Source organism: Cuculus canorus, chromosome 7 (assembly GCF_017976375.1).
Source record: "Cuculus canorus isolate bCucCan1 chromosome 7, bCucCan1.pri, whole genome shotgun sequence".
In the NCBI taxonomy this organism is placed as follows: domain Eukaryota; kingdom Metazoa; phylum Chordata; class Aves; order Cuculiformes; family Cuculidae; genus Cuculus; species Cuculus canorus.
The window spans coordinates 5,039,617-5,058,021 of record NC_071407.1 but is presented as its reverse complement, the minus strand read 5'-3'; the positions used below and the strand labels follow the sequence as shown (position 1 = coordinate 5,058,021).

Below are 18,405 nucleotides of genomic sequence, written 5' to 3'. Positions count from 1 at the left end.
GACTGAGCAGCATCTCAGACAGGCTCCAGAAAACCTGCCGTACCCAAGACATCCCTGCATAACCACAGCAAGCCGCTCGGCCACTCCACTCCCCAGCACTGGTGGCTAAGCCAGGCTAATAGGTTTGTTTTCCTTCTGAGGAAGTGCTGCTCGGCTCTGCCACCGACAAATTACTTTGCTGACAGGGTTCACGCTGAAGCAACAGGCGTTTAATTGCTTGCTTTTGTTCATTCCGAAGTTTATCGTGAGCTAATTAGCAGCAGTGGCAGGAGCTCCTTCCAGGGAGGAAATAACAGAGTATTATGTGGAGAAAAGGAAGTGCTGCATAAGAATGACGGTGTGTGGGAAAAGCATGGAAAACTCAGCTGCGGCTGTTCCTCCCCTTTGGAGGCCTCCCCACTACCCCACTCCATTGCTCCCCGATGCTAAGGAGCTCAGAGGAGATGGGCAGCGAAGCTGGGCTTTGCCAACACCAGGCTGCATATCTGATTGTGACTCCTGGGCACACCACCAAGAACATGACATATGGATGATTTAACCAGGGCAATGTTCCATTCCCTCTACTTTCAGCATCTCCATGCTGTGTGTGTGCCTGTGGTACCCACGTGCGTCAAGGTACACATCAATGACCTAGCGAAGCCTTCATGTTTTGGTTTCATAGGGCAAAGCCTCTGCAGTGCACCTAGTTGAAGTACTGCCACCTCCAAGGTCACAAAGAACGTTTTTGTAGGAGCAGGAGAGAGCCATCACCTTCTCACTCCCCCATCTTTAGCCACTAGACAGCTCTTCCTCAGGTGAATACACGTTAGAAGATTAGTAAACAAAGCATAAATTACACTACAGATTTTTCTGTTTCAAGCCATTAACTAAAAACCACGCTGCTGCTCTCAAACTGTAGCAATCTTCACTACCTTCACTGTGAAACAGCTTAATGACTCCAGATCAATCAATAATAGCTCCAGAGAAGATTACCAACTGGTAGTTCTTCACACTTTGCTTTATACCCTCCATACCATATTAACTCTCTTCTGGTCTGATTTAGGACCAGCAAGGAACGGAGAATGCCTGTACTAACTTGAATGGTTTTGCTAGCTGCTGTTTCGCCCACCTATAACCCACTGCCACCCAGAGAAAGCAAGAATTACTTCAAGAAACAAGAGGTTTTTTTCTTAAACTATAAGGAAACAAGTAGTTTACAGTTTGCTGACAACAAAATTATACGTTACTGATATTAAACTGTGAGCATTTGATGTCAGACACACTCATATCGGCTTCTGTTAAGCTTCAAGGACTCTGCTTCTTCTACGTTTGAGGGAATTCCATTGGGGTAAACCACAGCCTTGCTACACTCGCTCATCTGCCTCAGTGGCCCACTTCAGGAAACTAAGTTGAGGTCATTTCCTGCTGGACGGGGCATTTATGTGTCAGGGATGATATCACAAGAAATAGCACAAAAAATACCTAACCTTAATCTGAAGGAGCTTGAGAAACAGGTCAGCTCCCAACAGCTGCCCGCATCACAAAACAGGGTTTGCAGGAAAGGGGGTATAATTCCCATTCCCTTCTCCACCCCCACGGCTGCAGAAAATGACTTTATTCTTTTCCCAGGCATCCACAGCTAACACACACACAGGGCTGAACGCTTATGAATAGGGCAGCCCGTACAGTAGGTTACATTTTCCAGCCCACCAAAGCTGAATTCAGGCTTCTAGTGACTCAAAGCAATTCATTTAGGATGTGGTCCTGAGGCCACAGAGGTCAGTGGAAAGACTCTGTCAGACTTCAATGGGTTCAGACTTCAGGGCTTAAAAAGAGATTAATTTTGCTCTTCTTCAGCAAGAAGCAGCATATAAACCATGTGCTTCTATGCAAGTATCTCTGATTTGAGTTCGACACTCCCAACCCAAACCTGACACCCACAAAAATAAACTGCCATTTGAATGAGTGTGACCATTCATCCTCTCATACAAGAAGAACGAGCTAATACTTATCAGAGTAATGAATGCAAGTAAAAGGAATTAATACAACAGGGGTCTATATGATTCTCTGTGGAAGCAAGAATCACAGCAGCTCCCAGAAGGTGAAGAGGACCAAAAACAGTTGAGAGCCCATGTACACCCAACAATCTCAGGATTTTGAATGCCTGAAGCTAAAGACCTATCACGCTATCATGATGACGTATTGAACATGCTCATGGCAAAACTACGTTGCTGGTTATCCAAAGTGGCCTGAAACAACTGGATCTTCCTCCAAGCTTCATTGTTTTGCTCTCCTTATCTTAGCAGTTTAGTATTGAGAGCACATAAAGAGATGATCCCTGTAGCTACGCTTGCTCTGTGGGGCAATAGTTACAGATGCAAGGAACATGCCTGCCAGATCTTTCTGGCACCATATCAAATAAGTACCTCCACCACACTTGCAAAAATTCAGCCTACTTTACAGAAAACAGGAGATAACCTCCAAGGCTGAGATTGGTCCAGAAGAATTAAGAGACTTAGAGCCAAGGTCACTCTGAACCCCTCTACCAAATCCAGTCCTTTCAAGCGCCAAGATATGACTTATTCTAAGATATGATCTCCTTACAAAGCACGGCCACACATATGGGGTACCATTAGATAGTGCAGCACAGCTCAGATCATTCTGCTCTTCTCCACGGCCACAGGTATCATCAGTCACTGGATAAAACCATAAGGATTTTGCAATATGTGATGGAGACTGGTGTAGGATCAACCTAGTCAATAGAAAAATTGGCTGATTTGCATCTGCAACGAGCAAAGGATGATCATCACTGAAAGGACTGAACTTTAAAGAGTATAGAAATATCCCTTCTTTACTGCTGCAAAAAGGGGGTTGCAACCAGAACTATCAGCTCCTCTTGCATGCACCGAAGCGGATGATGAGAGATGATCTCCCTCCTTCTACTCCAAGACAATGCAACCCTTTTTACGGAGACTCCTGGGCAGCTCTCCGACCAGAGTAGACTCTCTGTTTGAAGGCTGCAATTTTGGTTACAGTAATAAGCAGAGCATTGCTTGAGATACGACTGATCGATTTCAATGGCAATTCAGTGGCAGCAGGATAGCACTGAAAAGGGCTTCTTTTGGCAGGAGTCGATGGCCTTTCTTTGCAGACAGAAAGCCTTTTGCATTGCAGCAGCGTCTCTCCAAGCTCATGTGAAGCTAGAGCCAAAAATGCAGCAGCTTCCAAAGCCCCCATTGAGGAAGCACATTCCTCGCAAAAGAGCTGCCAATTTTGCCTGACACCAAGGTCACTGAAAGGTAAATGACCATTAAACTAGATTATAAAAGCCATTCCTACCAATAACCACTGATCTTTGTCGTTGTGCTACAATAACAACCTATATCTACATCTAATTACTTCATGCCTTTGCCTTATGAGGAAATGGAAAGACAAGCTCAGAATGAACTTTCATTCAAGTGTTTTAGTAACCACTGGACAGGATTATATTAGATCATTTAATCTAAATTCAATTATTCATTTTAACAAGGTAGAGGGGCCCCAGCCGCCAAACAAAGAACTGTAATAAGAGCCACACTAGAAGACAAACCCTTCCCTCTTCCGAGACGAGAGGTGAAAGATAAGGAGTATCATTTGCTCACAGGAAACTAAGGCATAGAGGGATTAAGTGATTTGTCCATGGATACAGGTATATTTGCCGGCAGATCAGAAATCAGCCTAGCTTCCCTGTGTCCTAGCCTGCAGCTCTCGCTCCCAAACCACCCCTCCTTGGATCCTGAAAGGCTGGGAAATTTCCCACCCTCCTGTCAAAAGCAGGATCTGGCTTTGGTACTTTCGCTGCCATCCTTCCTAGAAGGGGCTGGGCTAAGCTGCTGGCAAACAGCATGGATTCAGTCACCCAGCAAATACCTGCAGCCTGCGGAGCGCCGAGCTTTTTGCTCCAAAAAGCTTAGAAAGTCCAGAGACAGCGAAACTGCAAGCAGCACCGTGACTTGTGCAACCAGAGGGGAGTCCCAAGGGGCACCTCAAAGTACCTGCGCCTCCCTGGAGAGCCTCCTTCATACAAGACATCCCATAGCAGCTTTTCAGCCCCCATTTCCAACTGACCCACCCTGGCTGGCGGCACTGGGATTCCACAGGGGTGGCTCTGGCAGAAAGCAGTTCTTTTCTTGCCCTGGTTTCCTTTTTTCCATCGCTGAGTAAAATCAAGAGGGCAGCTGACGGGTGTGCAGAGAGGACAGGCAGACAGGCGGGCACAGAGACAGCATTCAGGCTGCTGAATGGCGAGTGCTGTCAGCAGAGCGGGAGGACCCAGCCCAGGCCTCCTTGGCTAATTTGGAGTCTTACAGTAACAGTCGGCCTTTGCAAGAGGGAAAAGTCGCCCACAATGACAGCTAGAGAAGACCATTCTCCCCAGCTGTGAGGAAAGGCAGATGTGTGCATGATGACAGCTGTAACAGCTGGATGAACCCCAATGCAGGGCTGCCTTCCAGAACAGCAAAACAGATCTTTCCTCAGGCCACACCAACCCTCCTCACTCTGCTGCTTTCAGGGTCTTGCAGAGGAGCAGGAGAGAAAAGGGTACGGTGATGCGTTGGTTCTTCTGCAGTGGTTATGGCTTCTCTGCACTGCTCTGGATGCCACAGGCTCGGGCGCACGGGGGAAAATAACAAAAGGAAGGACTCAGAGAACCTGGAGAAGGGTCTGGAGCACAAACTTTGTGGGCAACGGCTGATGGAACTGGGGGTTGCTTAGTCTGGAGAAGAGGAGGCTGAGGAGAGACCTCATTGCTGTCCACAGCTCCCTGAAAGGAGGCTGTAGTGAGGCAGGTGTTCACCTCTTCTCCCGAGTTAACAAGCGATAGGACAAGAGGGAATGGCTTCAAGTTGCACCATTGCACCAGGAAAGGTTTAGAAAGGATATTAGAAAAATATCTTTACTGAAAGAGCGGTAAAGCATTGGAAGAGGCTGCCCAAGGCAGTGGTGGAGTCACCATCCCTGGAGATGTTAAAAAAGCATGGAGATGTGGCACTTTGAGACATAGTTTAGTAGGCACTTGATAATCTTAGAGGTTTTTTTCAACCTTAATGATTCTATGATTCTACAAAATACAGCGCTAGGAAAAAGCAACACCTACTGAACCCCAGAAGGCCACTCCTCAAAACACAAGTCAACCACACTGAAACCCCACCAGGGTTCACCTAAGCTGATTAGCAGAAAAAAAAAGCAAACAAATGTGGACTAAAGTTTGCCAGCTTGGTTTTGATTATCAGAAACCTGGCCACACTTCCTTCTTCTACCTTTACAGGGGAAAAGAATAAAAAGCCCAACCCAGTGTTAGCCAGCTGGAAAGTCTTCATTTTTTTTCTCCACAGAAAAAGAATTATAAATTTATAAATATTTCTAGAAAAAAAAAAAGAAATCTCCCCACAGCAAAATGAGAAGTGCTGTGGTTATCAAATGGAAGAAAGGAAAGGAAAGAAAAACCCACACAAGCCCCACCACTAAGCTTCCAGTAAACAGTGAAATTTGTCCTTGGAGAATCACTGCTAGATTAAATGAAATAAAAGGCAAAATTTACAGACCTGAAGCAATTCCTCAAAATAAGAAAACTGTAAAACTGGAGAACTATCTTATTTCCCCTATTAAGTCTGACAATTGTCAGTTACGACCACTGTCACAAATCTGTTTGATTTTCACACATAATGACCAACCACGACAAACCAAATCACCCAGACTGCTTCTATTGATGTACCTAAAATCCTGCACCGCCCGGCTTCACACGCGCGTTGGGAGCATTGGGCTTCTCTTTGTTGCAAAGTCTGAATCATGGAAGGCGAGAGGCAAACAATGCGTCTCGTTGGTTGTGGGCTGTGAACTGCACAGATGAACCCAAGCAGCTCTGCGTGGGCTGCTCTGGAAGTTCGAACAAGACTCTTATTGAGAAGCAGCAGCTCTAACCTCGGAACTCTGAACTTTAACAAAACGGCAGCAGAAAATGCACACAAAGCTTTTTTTCAGTTAACTGAGCAAACAGCAGATTTCTCTTCCCTCCGCTGGAAGGTGGGAAACAGCATCCAAGAAAAATTAAGACAAAAAAAAAAAAGGAAGGGAAGGAGAAGAGAAGGAGAAGAGAAGGAGAAGAGAAGGAGAAGAGAAGGAGAAGAGAAGGAGAAGAGAAGGAGAAGAGAAGGAGAAGAGAAGGAGAAGAGAAGGAGAAGAGAAGGAGAAGAGAAGGAGAAGAGAAGGAGAAGAGAAGGAGAAGAGAAGGAGAAGAGAAGGAGAAGAGAAGGAGAAGAGAAGGAGAAGAGAAGGAGAAGAGAAGGAGAAGAGAAGGAGAAGAGAAGGAGAAGAGAAGGAGAAGAGAAGGAGAAGAGAAGGAGAAGAGAAGGAGAAGAGAAGGAGAAGAGAAGGAGAAGAGAAGGAGAAGAGAAGGAGAAGAGAAGGAGAAGAGAAGGAGAAGAGAAGGAGAAGAGAAGGAGAAGAGAAGGAGAAGAGAAGGAGAAGAGAAGGAGAAGAGAAGGAGAAGAGAAGGAGAAGAGAAGGAGAAGAGAAGGAGAAGAGAAGGAGAAGAGAAGGAGAAGAGAAGGAGAAGTTGAATCTCAGTGCCTTATTGCTTTACTTTATGCAACAGAGGGTATATGCATGAAACTGCAGGGGCAACACAGTGATGTCTTTCTTTGCAAAGGGTCTCATTCTTCCCACGACAGACAAAATGGTGAGTCACTGTAGGTCTCACACTGCCAAACAAATTTGCTGGGTGACATCTGAGGGAAGGCAGTGCCTTTTCCCTTTGCAGCACGCCGTATGCCCATCACACTCCAAAGCTCTTCTAGGCTGCAGATTGCAGGTCTGTGCTCAGGTGATCAGCAATGCGTGTCGATATGTCCCCATCTGCTGACCTAAGTGCCATGGAAAACCATGCTGGGATCTGGGGCTGACTGCACTGTCGCCGTGAGAAGCGCCGCATCCTCAGCACGCTGGGGACCAGGTCACATATTACTTGCGTAACACAGTAACTCCTGCTGGGCAGAATCAAGCTAGGAAAACATCAGGGAAGCAACTAAAGAAACATCAGCAGAGTAGCCAAGAGGGTAAGTAAGGATCAAACTAAATCACTATAACTGCCAACTAGAAAAAAAATAGACCAAGTCAGGCAGGGCAGGGTTTTAATGAAGGTTCTCTTTCTAAGGTAAATATCCCCAAGGGAAGGTCCTAGTGAGCTCCCTTCCTGGTGGGGAGGAAAACAATCCCAACAATCCTTACAAAGCAGAAATTGTGTTTGCTGCCAAGCCCTGGAGTCGAATCCTACAGTGGCATAGCAGAGAGACACGATTTCCTCTAGAGCTGCCACCATTGATTCCCTTCTCCCCCCACAGGCCTCTCTGCTGGTTTTTTCCCCCCTTTATTCCTTCAGTTTTCAGCTAAGATCGGGTTTTTTGAGGTTTTTTTTTTTGTTTTCCCGTCTTGTGAAGTTTTCCTCACCTCTCCATCACTCTACGTGCTTGACTTCGCTTGTGGGCTTGGTGACCGCCTGACCTGCTACTGGAAAGACGCCCATCCTTTGCCATGTAACATAACGTACAGCAGCCCCTTCCTGGATATAGCTAAGAGGCATTTGATCAAATAGAAAAGCTGTTTCCAAGAAAAAGAAACATGCAAAAACCCATTATGTGACACAAACATGCAGGTCTCTACTGTTCAAATCCAGTGTGAGGAGGCATCGTGCAGCCACCGGTTCAGCCCAGTCTTCTTCTCTGCCTTAAGGTGGTCATCGCTCTGCAAAGGTGGCAGCATCTGCTCCTGCACCTCAGCTCAGGTCTGTGCCAAGGCTTCTGGAGCCAAGCTCCCTTAGTTAGGGAGTGCGATTGTACTTGAAATGCTGTGGCAGACTTTGCATCACCCTCGTTCATGAGTCTGCGTGGCCACACCTACAGGAAAGCACATTTCCATCCCTCTCTGCATTACAGAACGGCAGCCGAATAGTGGGCACACTGCTGCCCTAACGCCCGCGGCCACAGGACTCCACTTTCCCATGGAAAAAGGAAGCACGGGATAGCACATTCCCAAAACAGTGACTGGAAAAATGCAAGGTCCTAATGAGCTTAAGTATCACAATGATGGTGAACAACAGCCCTGGAACAACATCCCACAGTTTGTACCACTTCAATACAAATAAAAGAGGTTAACTGCCAAAAATATTTGGAGATGGATTTCTTTCTCGCAGGCAAGACACAAATTAAAGGAAGCTGCCAGATACACAGAGGGTTACGTTGTTTTTTTTAAGAGAGAGGACACACACACACACACACACACATGCACACACCCTCTGAAAGCCTCATATGAAAGCATTTTCCCACCACTCTCTGTTGATTTAATGGCATCATTTCTCCAACAAACAATAGAAACATAACTAAAGGGGAAAGCAGTTATGTTTGAGAAAGCAAAAGCAAGAGCTCTAGGGTCAGAGAGAAAGACAGACACACAGCCCTGGAGCCCCAGTCTTTTCCTTGCTGTTTCCTCTGCAGCAGGGGCTCATCAAACCACAACAGCCAGGGCTGAGCCTCTGTTCCTACAGCTGAGAAGCAGAAGGGCTACACAAGGCTACTGCAACTAATGCAGGCGAAAAACAGGTTTTAGAAGTATCCTGAAGTATATTACGGTAGGCTGGCAGAACCTACAGCAACATCGTAATTGATTGCATGATTTCTTTCTTAATAATCTCACTCATTCCTTTGTCCAAACATAGCATGCAATCCTCATCCATCCCCTTCAAGAGCTCAGTTATCGGAAGGGAGCATGCATGCACCTCAGCAGGGTTGATACAGAAACGTGCAAACCAGAGATCGTCTCTGGAAGCCCAGAGCACTGGCAGAGGTTGCCTGGGGAAGTCACGGATGCCCCCTTACTGGAGGTGTTCACGGCCAGGTCGGATGGGGCTTTGAGCAGCCCCATCTACTGGGATGTGTCCCTGCCCAGGGGACTTGGAACTGGATGACTTTAAGGTCCCTTCTGACCCAAATCATTCTATGATTCTATAATAATCATCAGCAGACAAATTTGCTCAAAATCTCTCAAAACCACCCCACTCCCCACCCCTGCAATCCACAGATATCACCAAGGACCAAAGCTTACCCTTTTCCCAACAACAGGATTCAAAGCAAACCACCATTTACTAAAATTCAGTTTAGGGATAAGAGGTGCAGAAAGGAAAGGTTTAGGAGTGACTGCACAGTACTTCAGAGGTCGAATTACAAACCTTCTCCTGCCATGAGTCACCAGTGCTCAGCAAGTGTGTCCCAGCTGGTCTCCATCATTTGGCACCACAGGAGGCCACAGCTCTCGCCCACCCTCCCACACACACAGGGAGGGCATGGATGCCAAAAGGTGACCCGAGGACAGGGCTGGATATCCCTGCCCCTACATTCAAGAGATGCCACCTCTATCCCTCTCCCACACCACCAATGTGACATTTCACTGAAGTCAGGATGGAGGAGCAGCCTCCACCCCTGTTCGCCATGGATCACCCAAGCAGCTGGGCAACACATGAGCCATTCCAGACACATGTGCCCTGTGAGGAAACACCAATGTTGTTCTAACACTGCAGCAATGCTCCAGGCAACACAGAAGCTCTGCCCTGCTTCACACCCCAAACACTGCTTTCATCACTCAACGGGTTTTCCAACGTGGTACAAGTTTTTGGTACCATTTGGCATCTGCGTTATTAATTCTTATGTTGCAAAAGAAATTCTCAAATATGTTCTCTTAGTCAACTCTCTCTGTCCAATACTCAAACTGAAGCATTGGGAAAACAAGTGTCTCTCACTAGGAAGAATTTCAGTCAAGCCACCCAAGTTACGCAACAGCTCATGCAAATCGCTCTTCCAACACAGTTCCCATTCACTGTGTGAAAGAAACGCATCCGGCTAAAACACAGGTGACACTACTTGAAGGCAAACTGGTGATACAATAGTTCTCATAAGCCAGCAGTTTACTGCTATAAACGACAGTAACAGGCAAACCAGTGTGGAAGCAGCGCAGATAAAGGGTCAGGATGCCAGTACCATGGAGACTGCTGGAGCTCCACACCACTGCATGAGAAGATGCAACACGAGGCCCTGTTTGTGTCTCTATGGATCCAGGTCCCAAGTGGCATGATGGTCAAGCTCATGGAGCAGGGACAGAAGAAGTCATGGACATTTCCATACTGAAATAAGCAACTTCTACAATGACATACATAATGGATGGCTCTTAGTTTGACTCACAGTGATGGATCTGTCCCACTGCCCATGGCTGCTTTGCTGCATGGAATCTCTTACAAGGTATACGAGAGGCAAGTACTGAAAGAGCTGCCAAGACTAAGTAAACCTTGTTTTATCACTAGGGTCACAGGAGAAGCCAACACCTGGACTCCAGGCATCACTGAGCAGCAGAAAGTCAAATTCAGAGATGCACAGGTGGGAAAGCAGATGCTCAGGACAAGACAACCATATCGCACATCTGCCTTCTTCCCCAGCAGGGCCCCGCAGGAGCCCAGGGGGGTTGAGGCAGCAGAGGACCAGGACAAAGACTGGCGTTTCTTTTTTTATCATGTGAACTGGAAGTCTTCTCCCTTTCTATCCTGACTGTGAGGCATAGGAAATGAAAGATAGCTTTCAAACCAGCAAAACAACCACTTACTGGATAAATAAGATTTTCTTACTTCGTCTGTCTTGCACTTTGTTTACATGAATGAGAGCCAGTTATCCAAACTGGGAACAATACCCTGAATTAAATCTCTGAAGCCCATTACATAAATACGCTGAAGGTATCACTAATCCAATCACAGATTTAAGAGTTAGGTCATTATTTTCATTTACTATTTCAGCAGAAAATCTGTGACAAGAAACTGCTGATAAATGCGTTCAAGCCCTTCCAACAAATTCAGCTTCCTTGGAGCTTTTCTAAACTCACATTTGACTCTTTCATCTCCCTCTTAAAAGACTTTGGAGGCATCCTTGTAGCTTGGTGAGAACTTACCCAGCGTAGCATTTCTCTTTTCTCAGTATTTCATGTCGATGAATGCTTATGTCACCCTCAGTAACTGTGGACCTCCTTCCGCCCAACTTATTCAGGTAGCAGTGATTTGGGATCAGCAGCTCATGCCTGGCTTCCTGCAATTAGGGCAGGCCACGCTGTCCTCACTCAAAACCACGTGGCTATGTTTTCCATCCAAAAGGTGAAACGGTAATATAGTTCAGGACCGGCACTAATAAATTAATAGCTTTTAATAAAAAGTAATAACTTGAAGGAACTCCTTATCTACTTAGTGCTCAGCGCCACCTGGCTAGTCCACCACTCTGCCTCCAGCACTGGAAGCAATTCAGTCGAGGACACGATTAGCATCTTGCAAGCAGGAACTGCCCTCAAGATAGTTTTCTAGCACTCACAGGCATAAAGAGATGTACATCCTCACAATTGCAGGCCAGCTGGTAAGGAACAACCACCGACAGCCAACCCAGCAGCCTTCCAGCACTGCAAAGAAGATACCAAAAACCACTGGCCAGCCAACTTGCTGATGGCCCAGAGAAAAAGAAGAGGAAGAGATGTTGCTTCTCCTACCTGTTTAGAGAGAAATACATTTTGGCTGTTGCTTAGATAGAGATCGTAGCTGCCACCACAAACATCTACTCAACCTTTTGACTTTCCTTCCACCAATTCTGTACTTAAGCTCCAGCCCCAAAGGCAAAGCCAAAGCCACCAGGGAGTACAAAGCCATAGAGCCTTTCAATCTTCTCAGGTTAGGAAAAACACAAGGATTGTTTCTTTTGTGGTTTGTTGCAATTTAATCTGTTTTACTTTTATCTGCTTGCCAGGGCTTTCTGAGCAGCAGACAGGTAGGTGAAGAAAGGAAAAACAAATTACTAGGAAAACACTTCACAGTTTTTAGGTTAAGCATATTTTGTTGCAGAATTCACTGAAAATTATTTAAAAATGTGATTTTTTTTGAGATAAGGTCATTTTGATTTCACTCATTTATTTCAAGAGGGAAAAAAAAAGAAAGCAAAAAAGAGGGAGTGTGAGGAGGTTGAATCCTCAAAGACCTCTCATTCCTACCTCTGAGGTGGGGAGGTTCATTCAAATCCCTCCCCTAACTAAAGGGATTTGAATTCATCTTCTCTGGAGCTGCTCCATCCCCTTCTGTTACCACAGAGGAGAAGGAACATGGGTTTTCCCAGCCAGTGAGTCCTATCTCAAACAGTAACTGGGATGTAACCACTGCGTGTCTCTTTCTGGTCCACTGAAAAGCTTCTATTTATCATTGCGCCTAGTCCTTCAACACTTGACTTTGAATAAAAAGAAAAGCAATCATCTTTTCTTTGCCCCCTAAAACAAGATTTCTGTCCAGCAGTCACCCCCGGGCAGTAATTTCTCTTACAATGGCACTGGTCAGACTTTGCTGCCTATCCACAGTTGCTGCCTCCTGACACTCGCCTACGTGAAAAACCACCCAAGGGGGAACGTTTGGCCTGTTAGCAGGACATAAAGGACTGGGAGAAGCGATTAGCTCCATCTCAGCCTTCAGCAGGGACATCTGTTACAGCCTCCGGGGTAAGCTGCTGACCAGGTCACACACTGCACAATGCAGACCAAAAACTCTTGGGTACCGCTCAAGATATCAAACTCCTCAGCTCCTCCACAGAATTCAAGAGACATACAAGCCAAATTTCCTCTCTATTTTGAATAACAACTGTCTGAAATTTCCAGGTGGGACACGCCAACTCATGTTTCTACAAATCCTCCAACCTGGGGAGTGCAGGAAACAGTTTCAGAGATGCGAAGGAGAGATTGGATCTATAGGAACCTCTCGGCAACAAAACAACACATTGCACTTTCCCCACCCATGATTCTCCATTCTCACACAGAGCGCTTCAGAGGCAACACTCCAACATGTTGTACCCACATCTCTTGTGTGTCTACGGTGTCATCTCGAAAGGGCATTTGAGTACGAGCGTTGCATGTTGGTATAAACTAACAGAAAACAAATGAAAACCCTAATGCAGAAAAAGACACCTCAATGAGGACCACCGTGTTTGCCCCTAGCTAGGTGCAGGCACATGCAGTGGGGGGAAAAAGGAGCGAGTAAGAGGAAGGTCAGTGAAGAAAAATACATGCATCAGCTTATATTGCTTAGTGCTGCGGTATCTCCGCCTTGCCCTGAGGAGGCCAAGATGCTCACACAGCATGGCACTATGCAGAGATCACACTCAGGTCCTGGAGATAGTGTTGTGGGACAGCACGGTCCTCACAACCTCTGCCTCTTTGCTATCTCGCGTATCCCTGGGCCAAACTGCAGACCCCTCTTTCACAGCACAAAATAAATTGGTCCTGCAAAATTAGGAAAGTCTACTGTGACGTTAAATACATTAGAGATCTTTCAGAAGTGCACTTTCTTCAATATTGACCATTCATGATAGGTAGCCTTTTAAGTCAAAGCACAAAACTTCAGCGATGGGGCTGGTTCCTTAAGCTTCAAAGATACTAACCCAGCACTGACTGATGCTCCAGCACCACCAACACATGGGTTTTCTCTTAATACACTTCACTGCATCTAGACCTCTGCTTCCCTGGTCAACAGCTGCCTGAACACAAGCCAGCAGCGTGAGCAGGTGGACAAGAAGGCCAAGAGCATCCCTTGTTGTATCAAAAATGGAGTGACCAGCAGGCATAGGGAAGGAATTGTGTTCCTGTATTTGGCACTAGTGGGGCCGCACCTCAAATATTACATTCAGTTTTGAGCCTCTCACGACAAGAAGGATGTTGAGGTGCTGGAGCGTGTCCAGAGGGCAACAAAGCTGATGAAGAGTCTGGAAAACAAATCCTACGTGGAGCAGCTGAGGGAACTGGGATTGTTTAGTCTGGAGAAGAGGAGGCTGAGGGGAGACCTTATCACCCTCTACAAGTACCTGAAGGGAGGTTGTAGCAAAGTGGGTGCTGGTCTCTTCTCCCAAGCAAGAAGCGATAGGACGAGAGGAAATGCACTCAACGCTGCACCAGGGGAGGTTTAGATTGGACATCAGAAAAAAATTCTTTATCAAACGAGTGGTGAAGCATTGGAACAGGCTGTCCAGGGAAGTGATGGTGTCCCCATCCCTAGAGGGGTTAAAAATTATGCAGGCGTGGCACTGCAGGACATGGGTTTGTAGGCACAATGGGGTCGGACTTGATGATCTTAGAGGTCTTTTCCAACCTCAATGATTCTATGTTCCCACCTTGTCCATGCCCAGTTTCATATTTTCTGCCCTATTTTAGGTGGCTGCAGGAACCTGGTCTCCTGGCTGACACAAGGCACGCTACCTTTCTCGCATGAGTCAGCAGCCAGCAACAGGCGAGCCATTCTTTGTAACTGGAAAGGAATTAAGTTATTTTGAAGCAGAGAAGTGTTTTGGACTAGTTAGCTGACTGACAGCAGGAGCATTTCTTCAGAAAAAGCTGCATTATGAGAAGCAAACTTCAAAAAGAAAAGTGACAAGGCCAGAGTGTTTGTGGTGCCTGAGGAAGTCATTAGAATTTAAAAGGGACACAGATTGGGCAAGTACACTAGGCCAAGAAAGATGAACTGCTGCCAAAAAAGTTTCTTTAGCTTTCCCAGTGCTCCTCAGCCTGTATTAGAAACGCAGTTTCATGAATATCTGCTTCTCAAAACATTTTTTTACAGAAAACCCTTGTGACTGTTGAAAACATGAGAAAGATGCCACCGTCAAAAACCAGACACCTCTTGTTCCCATTTCTTTTTTCAATTTAATAGCTATCTTGCTTTCATCATTCCCAAACACGAGAAGGTTTCTGCAAACCCTTCAGAGATAAGACGTTTCTTAGCTAACTCGTTTTGTATATGGCACAGTTTATCTTCCTTCATCATGGGGATTTCATTTGAAGCAAAGGCTTCAAAGGCTTCCATGAGTCCATGAGCACTGATATTTGCTCTGCACTGATTGACCTTTCAGGTCAGCAGCACGAATTCAGCTGCAGAGGTGTGATGTTAGTCAGAGATCAATCTGAATGCAAAACTCTGATTTCCACTTCCCAAGGATCATTGCTAAATTTCTGCTGCTTTCACATCTCTGCTACGCCACGAGAGGGTTTGAATTGAGGAATCAAACAAACACGGGGCTGCAACAGCAAAAGCACAGCTGAAACCAGCAGAAATGTTTGTTCTGGTTTTCCTCTGCAAGCTGAAGCAGCTCACAAGAAACTCACCACTTATCCCCTTCCATCATGAGGTCTCAACACTTCTGGAAGAGTAAGAGCCAAAGCTAGAGGTCTGCAATAAAACCCAAGGCCAAAAGATTTGGAGCTCTGGAGTGAATCCATAGCTTGTGTTGCACGAGGGCCATTTCTTCCCATCATCTGTTCCCTACCTGAAGGCATTAACGCCCAATTTCTTGACCTTTCCCCCTACAGCAGAAACTCTTCCGCTCCATGGTTCACATCCAGACAGTGACACAGACAACTGAAATGAATCAACAGCCTTCTGAAGGCAAACAGGACCTGTGTTGTCTCACCAGGTGCAGGTGAGATGTGGTGAGTCAGGCTGGAGGAATGAGCTCAAGCAGCAGCACGTGGCATAGCCAGTTCCTCTGGACTGCCCCACTCCCAGCTCAGTGGGTCCCTGCAGTTAAGGTGCTCGAGTTGCTTATCTGTCAAGTGTGCAAGAAAAAAATTTGCCGGAAGTTTGGCAAGCTTAAACAGGCTTCCAGTAAAACTCTGAGGAAGCTCACAGGATGTCATAACACAAAGTATTTACTGAAAATTGTCTCAGCATTCAAGTGCCCCTTGTGGATTTAGTTCAAGCTGTGTTGCATCCCATCTGCTTCAGACTTGTGGATCCAACCATACTCTCAAAGGAACGGAAGCTTTCACTCTGTATCACTTATCGACATGGGTCTCATGGAGCCTCTTTCACAAGCTCTTGACACAGTTTTGAGTGAAACAGTACAATCTTTGTACATGTGCAGCCACTCCTGAACAAGGACTCATCACAAGAAGGTGTATCAAGGGTGTCTTACGTTGAGACATAGCGGCAGACTGGCAAAGGCATCTTGCTACAGAAGCCAAGACACCTCTTCAAAATTTGCTCTAGAAGAATCAGTGGTACCATCAGCTGGACCCTAACACCAGCAGCCACCTGGGTACTGGGCCATGGAGCAAAGGCAACTGGACATACTACTCACACCTGGGTAGTCACTGGCTGGGAATGGGCGTTCCTTAGCTATGTGAGCTCAACAGGCCAGGCAGGTCAACCTGCACCTTAGAACTTCACTGAACTGGCAAGGTTTGGTTTAGAATAAATTGGGTTACAGTGAAAGGAGCACTCCTCTGAGAGCACAGAAATGCTCCACGTATACATAAAGATCACATTATTGCTGTGCGATCACCACAGTATCTACCGGAGCTGTATCTTCATCTGGTATAAATCTATACAGCCCCACTGAAGTCCACCAATAAAGTTCTAATTTTAGCACAGAGAAGGGAAACTCTTTTCTCTTACCAGGAAACTCCAGTTTTATGCAGACATGCACAGGCAAAGCTGCAGAAATTTCCCAGTTCATGTCAGATCCAGATGTCCAGCTCTGGGGATCCCAAAACACCGGAGAAAAACCAAGATGAAAGTGAAACAAATGCAAGCTGTGTTTCATTGAAATGGGAAACCACAAACCACTCCACATTCAATGGAAAGCCCAAGCCTGGGGATTTTGTTTGGTTTTGAGAAAACAAAGACAGAATCCACTGCCCTTCAGTAGCCAATAACCCTATCAAGCTACCAGGGCTCTCCTCTAGGATGGCAGGGACTGAGGACCAAAGCCAAACTCAGATTGTGCAGCACCAGAGGCAACTCCTCTGCACACCAAATACCAGTTCCTCTGGAGCACCTCTCTCCCATCTAAGTCATTCCCCTATATACATGCTGGTATCGTTCCTTGGGGTAGGAGCCCCCCAAGACATCGGCAGGGATCTCTGAGGTTCAGACCCGGTGATCTGGGTTTCCTCGGAAGAAACAGCCTTTGTGGCAATTGTAATGATCAGAAAATACCAGCCTGGCCCTGAGGAACATTAATGAAAAAATTTTCATGCATCTTCACTCACTAAAAAAATAAAATTTAAATAAAAATAAACCAACAAGCTCCTGATGGGTCGGGATTCTCTGGGGAAAAAACGTCTAGCAGAAAAATCTTCCATTTGCTTTCTTCTTGCTGTATGTGCAAGAGGATACCAGGATCAGGCTTCTCCCTGCCAGTGCATGAATCTCCCTGGGCTATATTCATCAGGGCAGCTCCAACGACTTCATCCCAGAGTGGTGTTACAAAGCTCTAATAGCTCCTGGTTAACTGCACCAGCAGACTAGGTTTATGGCCCCTTTGTATTAGCCCAAAAGCCCAAAGCAGCTGGGAAAGACCAATAAATTTGGCCTATGAACTGCAGCTGTGTTACCAGTAATCCCTTACTCTCCCAGTGCCAGGAGAAGCTTGGAAATAAAAGTTCATCTCCTGCAGATGCAATGCTGTCTCCTACAGCAGAGGGGTCAGGGCTGCATCCTGGTGCTTCATCCCACAAGGAAACCTGCGTTGGTGCACAGTGAGGACCCCTGCAGCTGGGAACTCCCAAACCAACCTCCTTCTGCACATCACAGCCCATCTCAGAAATTACAGAAGTGCATCCATGCTCTCCTATTTCTTACGACAGAAGGAAAAACCCCACTGATGTCCTAACCCGCCTGCTTTCCTTCCCTTCTCCTGTGGCCAACTGTGGTTCCAGCTAGCGAGCCCTCTCAGAGGGAGACCCAGCAGCTTCTGAGAGGGGGTTTTCCCCGGGGCCAATATTTGGGTTAGGAATCAGCTGCTGCATTCTCAGTCACCTTTCAGAATATCCCATGGACAAGGGGTCTGCTTCAACCTTCCCTTCATGCCACCCAGCTCAGTATGAGCTGCTGCTTTTTCTGACTGGTAAAAGTGAGATCAGGATCTGGCCTTGTTGCAGAGGGAGAGACACAAGACAGAAAACCAACGCTGAAAAACAAACAACTCCTGAACCAAGAGTCACAAGGCAACCCTAAACTGCTGTTTGAAAACGTTTAGGCAGGATGTCTTGCTGAGCTGACACATCTGGTTTCCAGAAGGACTGCAGATGGTAGCTGTGCCGAACAAAATCTTTTCAGGATGCCCATGAAAAAGAGGGAAACGAGGAGCCTGGGACACAGAGCTGCAGTCATGCAGCAAAGGGAGGATTCAGAGTTGGAGCTGAGGAGCCCGGAGGGAACCATCCCCATGGCTCGCTCTGCTCAGCGCAGTGGTTAGACTTGGGCATAATCTGCAGCAAAGCCCTCTAAATCCTGTGTGTACCAAGTACAGTAGGTGCACAACCTGAAGACTGTTAAATTCACATATT

The 18,405-nt window shown here is 46.4% G+C and overlaps 1 protein-coding gene across 2 annotated transcripts in view; it reads right to left on the bottom strand.

Annotated features, from left to right (window-relative positions):
- AFAP1L2 (actin filament associated protein 1 like 2) overlaps window positions 1-18,405 on the bottom strand; it is a 74,390-nt gene that overhangs the window by 29,597 nt on the left and 26,388 nt on the right. Inside the window, exon 1 of one of the 2 annotated variants that reach the window (XM_054071480.1) lies at window positions 16,511-16,529. The exons of the other annotated variant lie outside the window; for it this stretch is intronic. The gene's annotated coding sequence lies outside the window, so the exon portion shown is untranslated. Of the gene's footprint in view, window positions 1-16,510; window positions 16,530-18,405 lie in introns of those variants that run through there. 2 annotated transcript variants of the gene reach the window in all.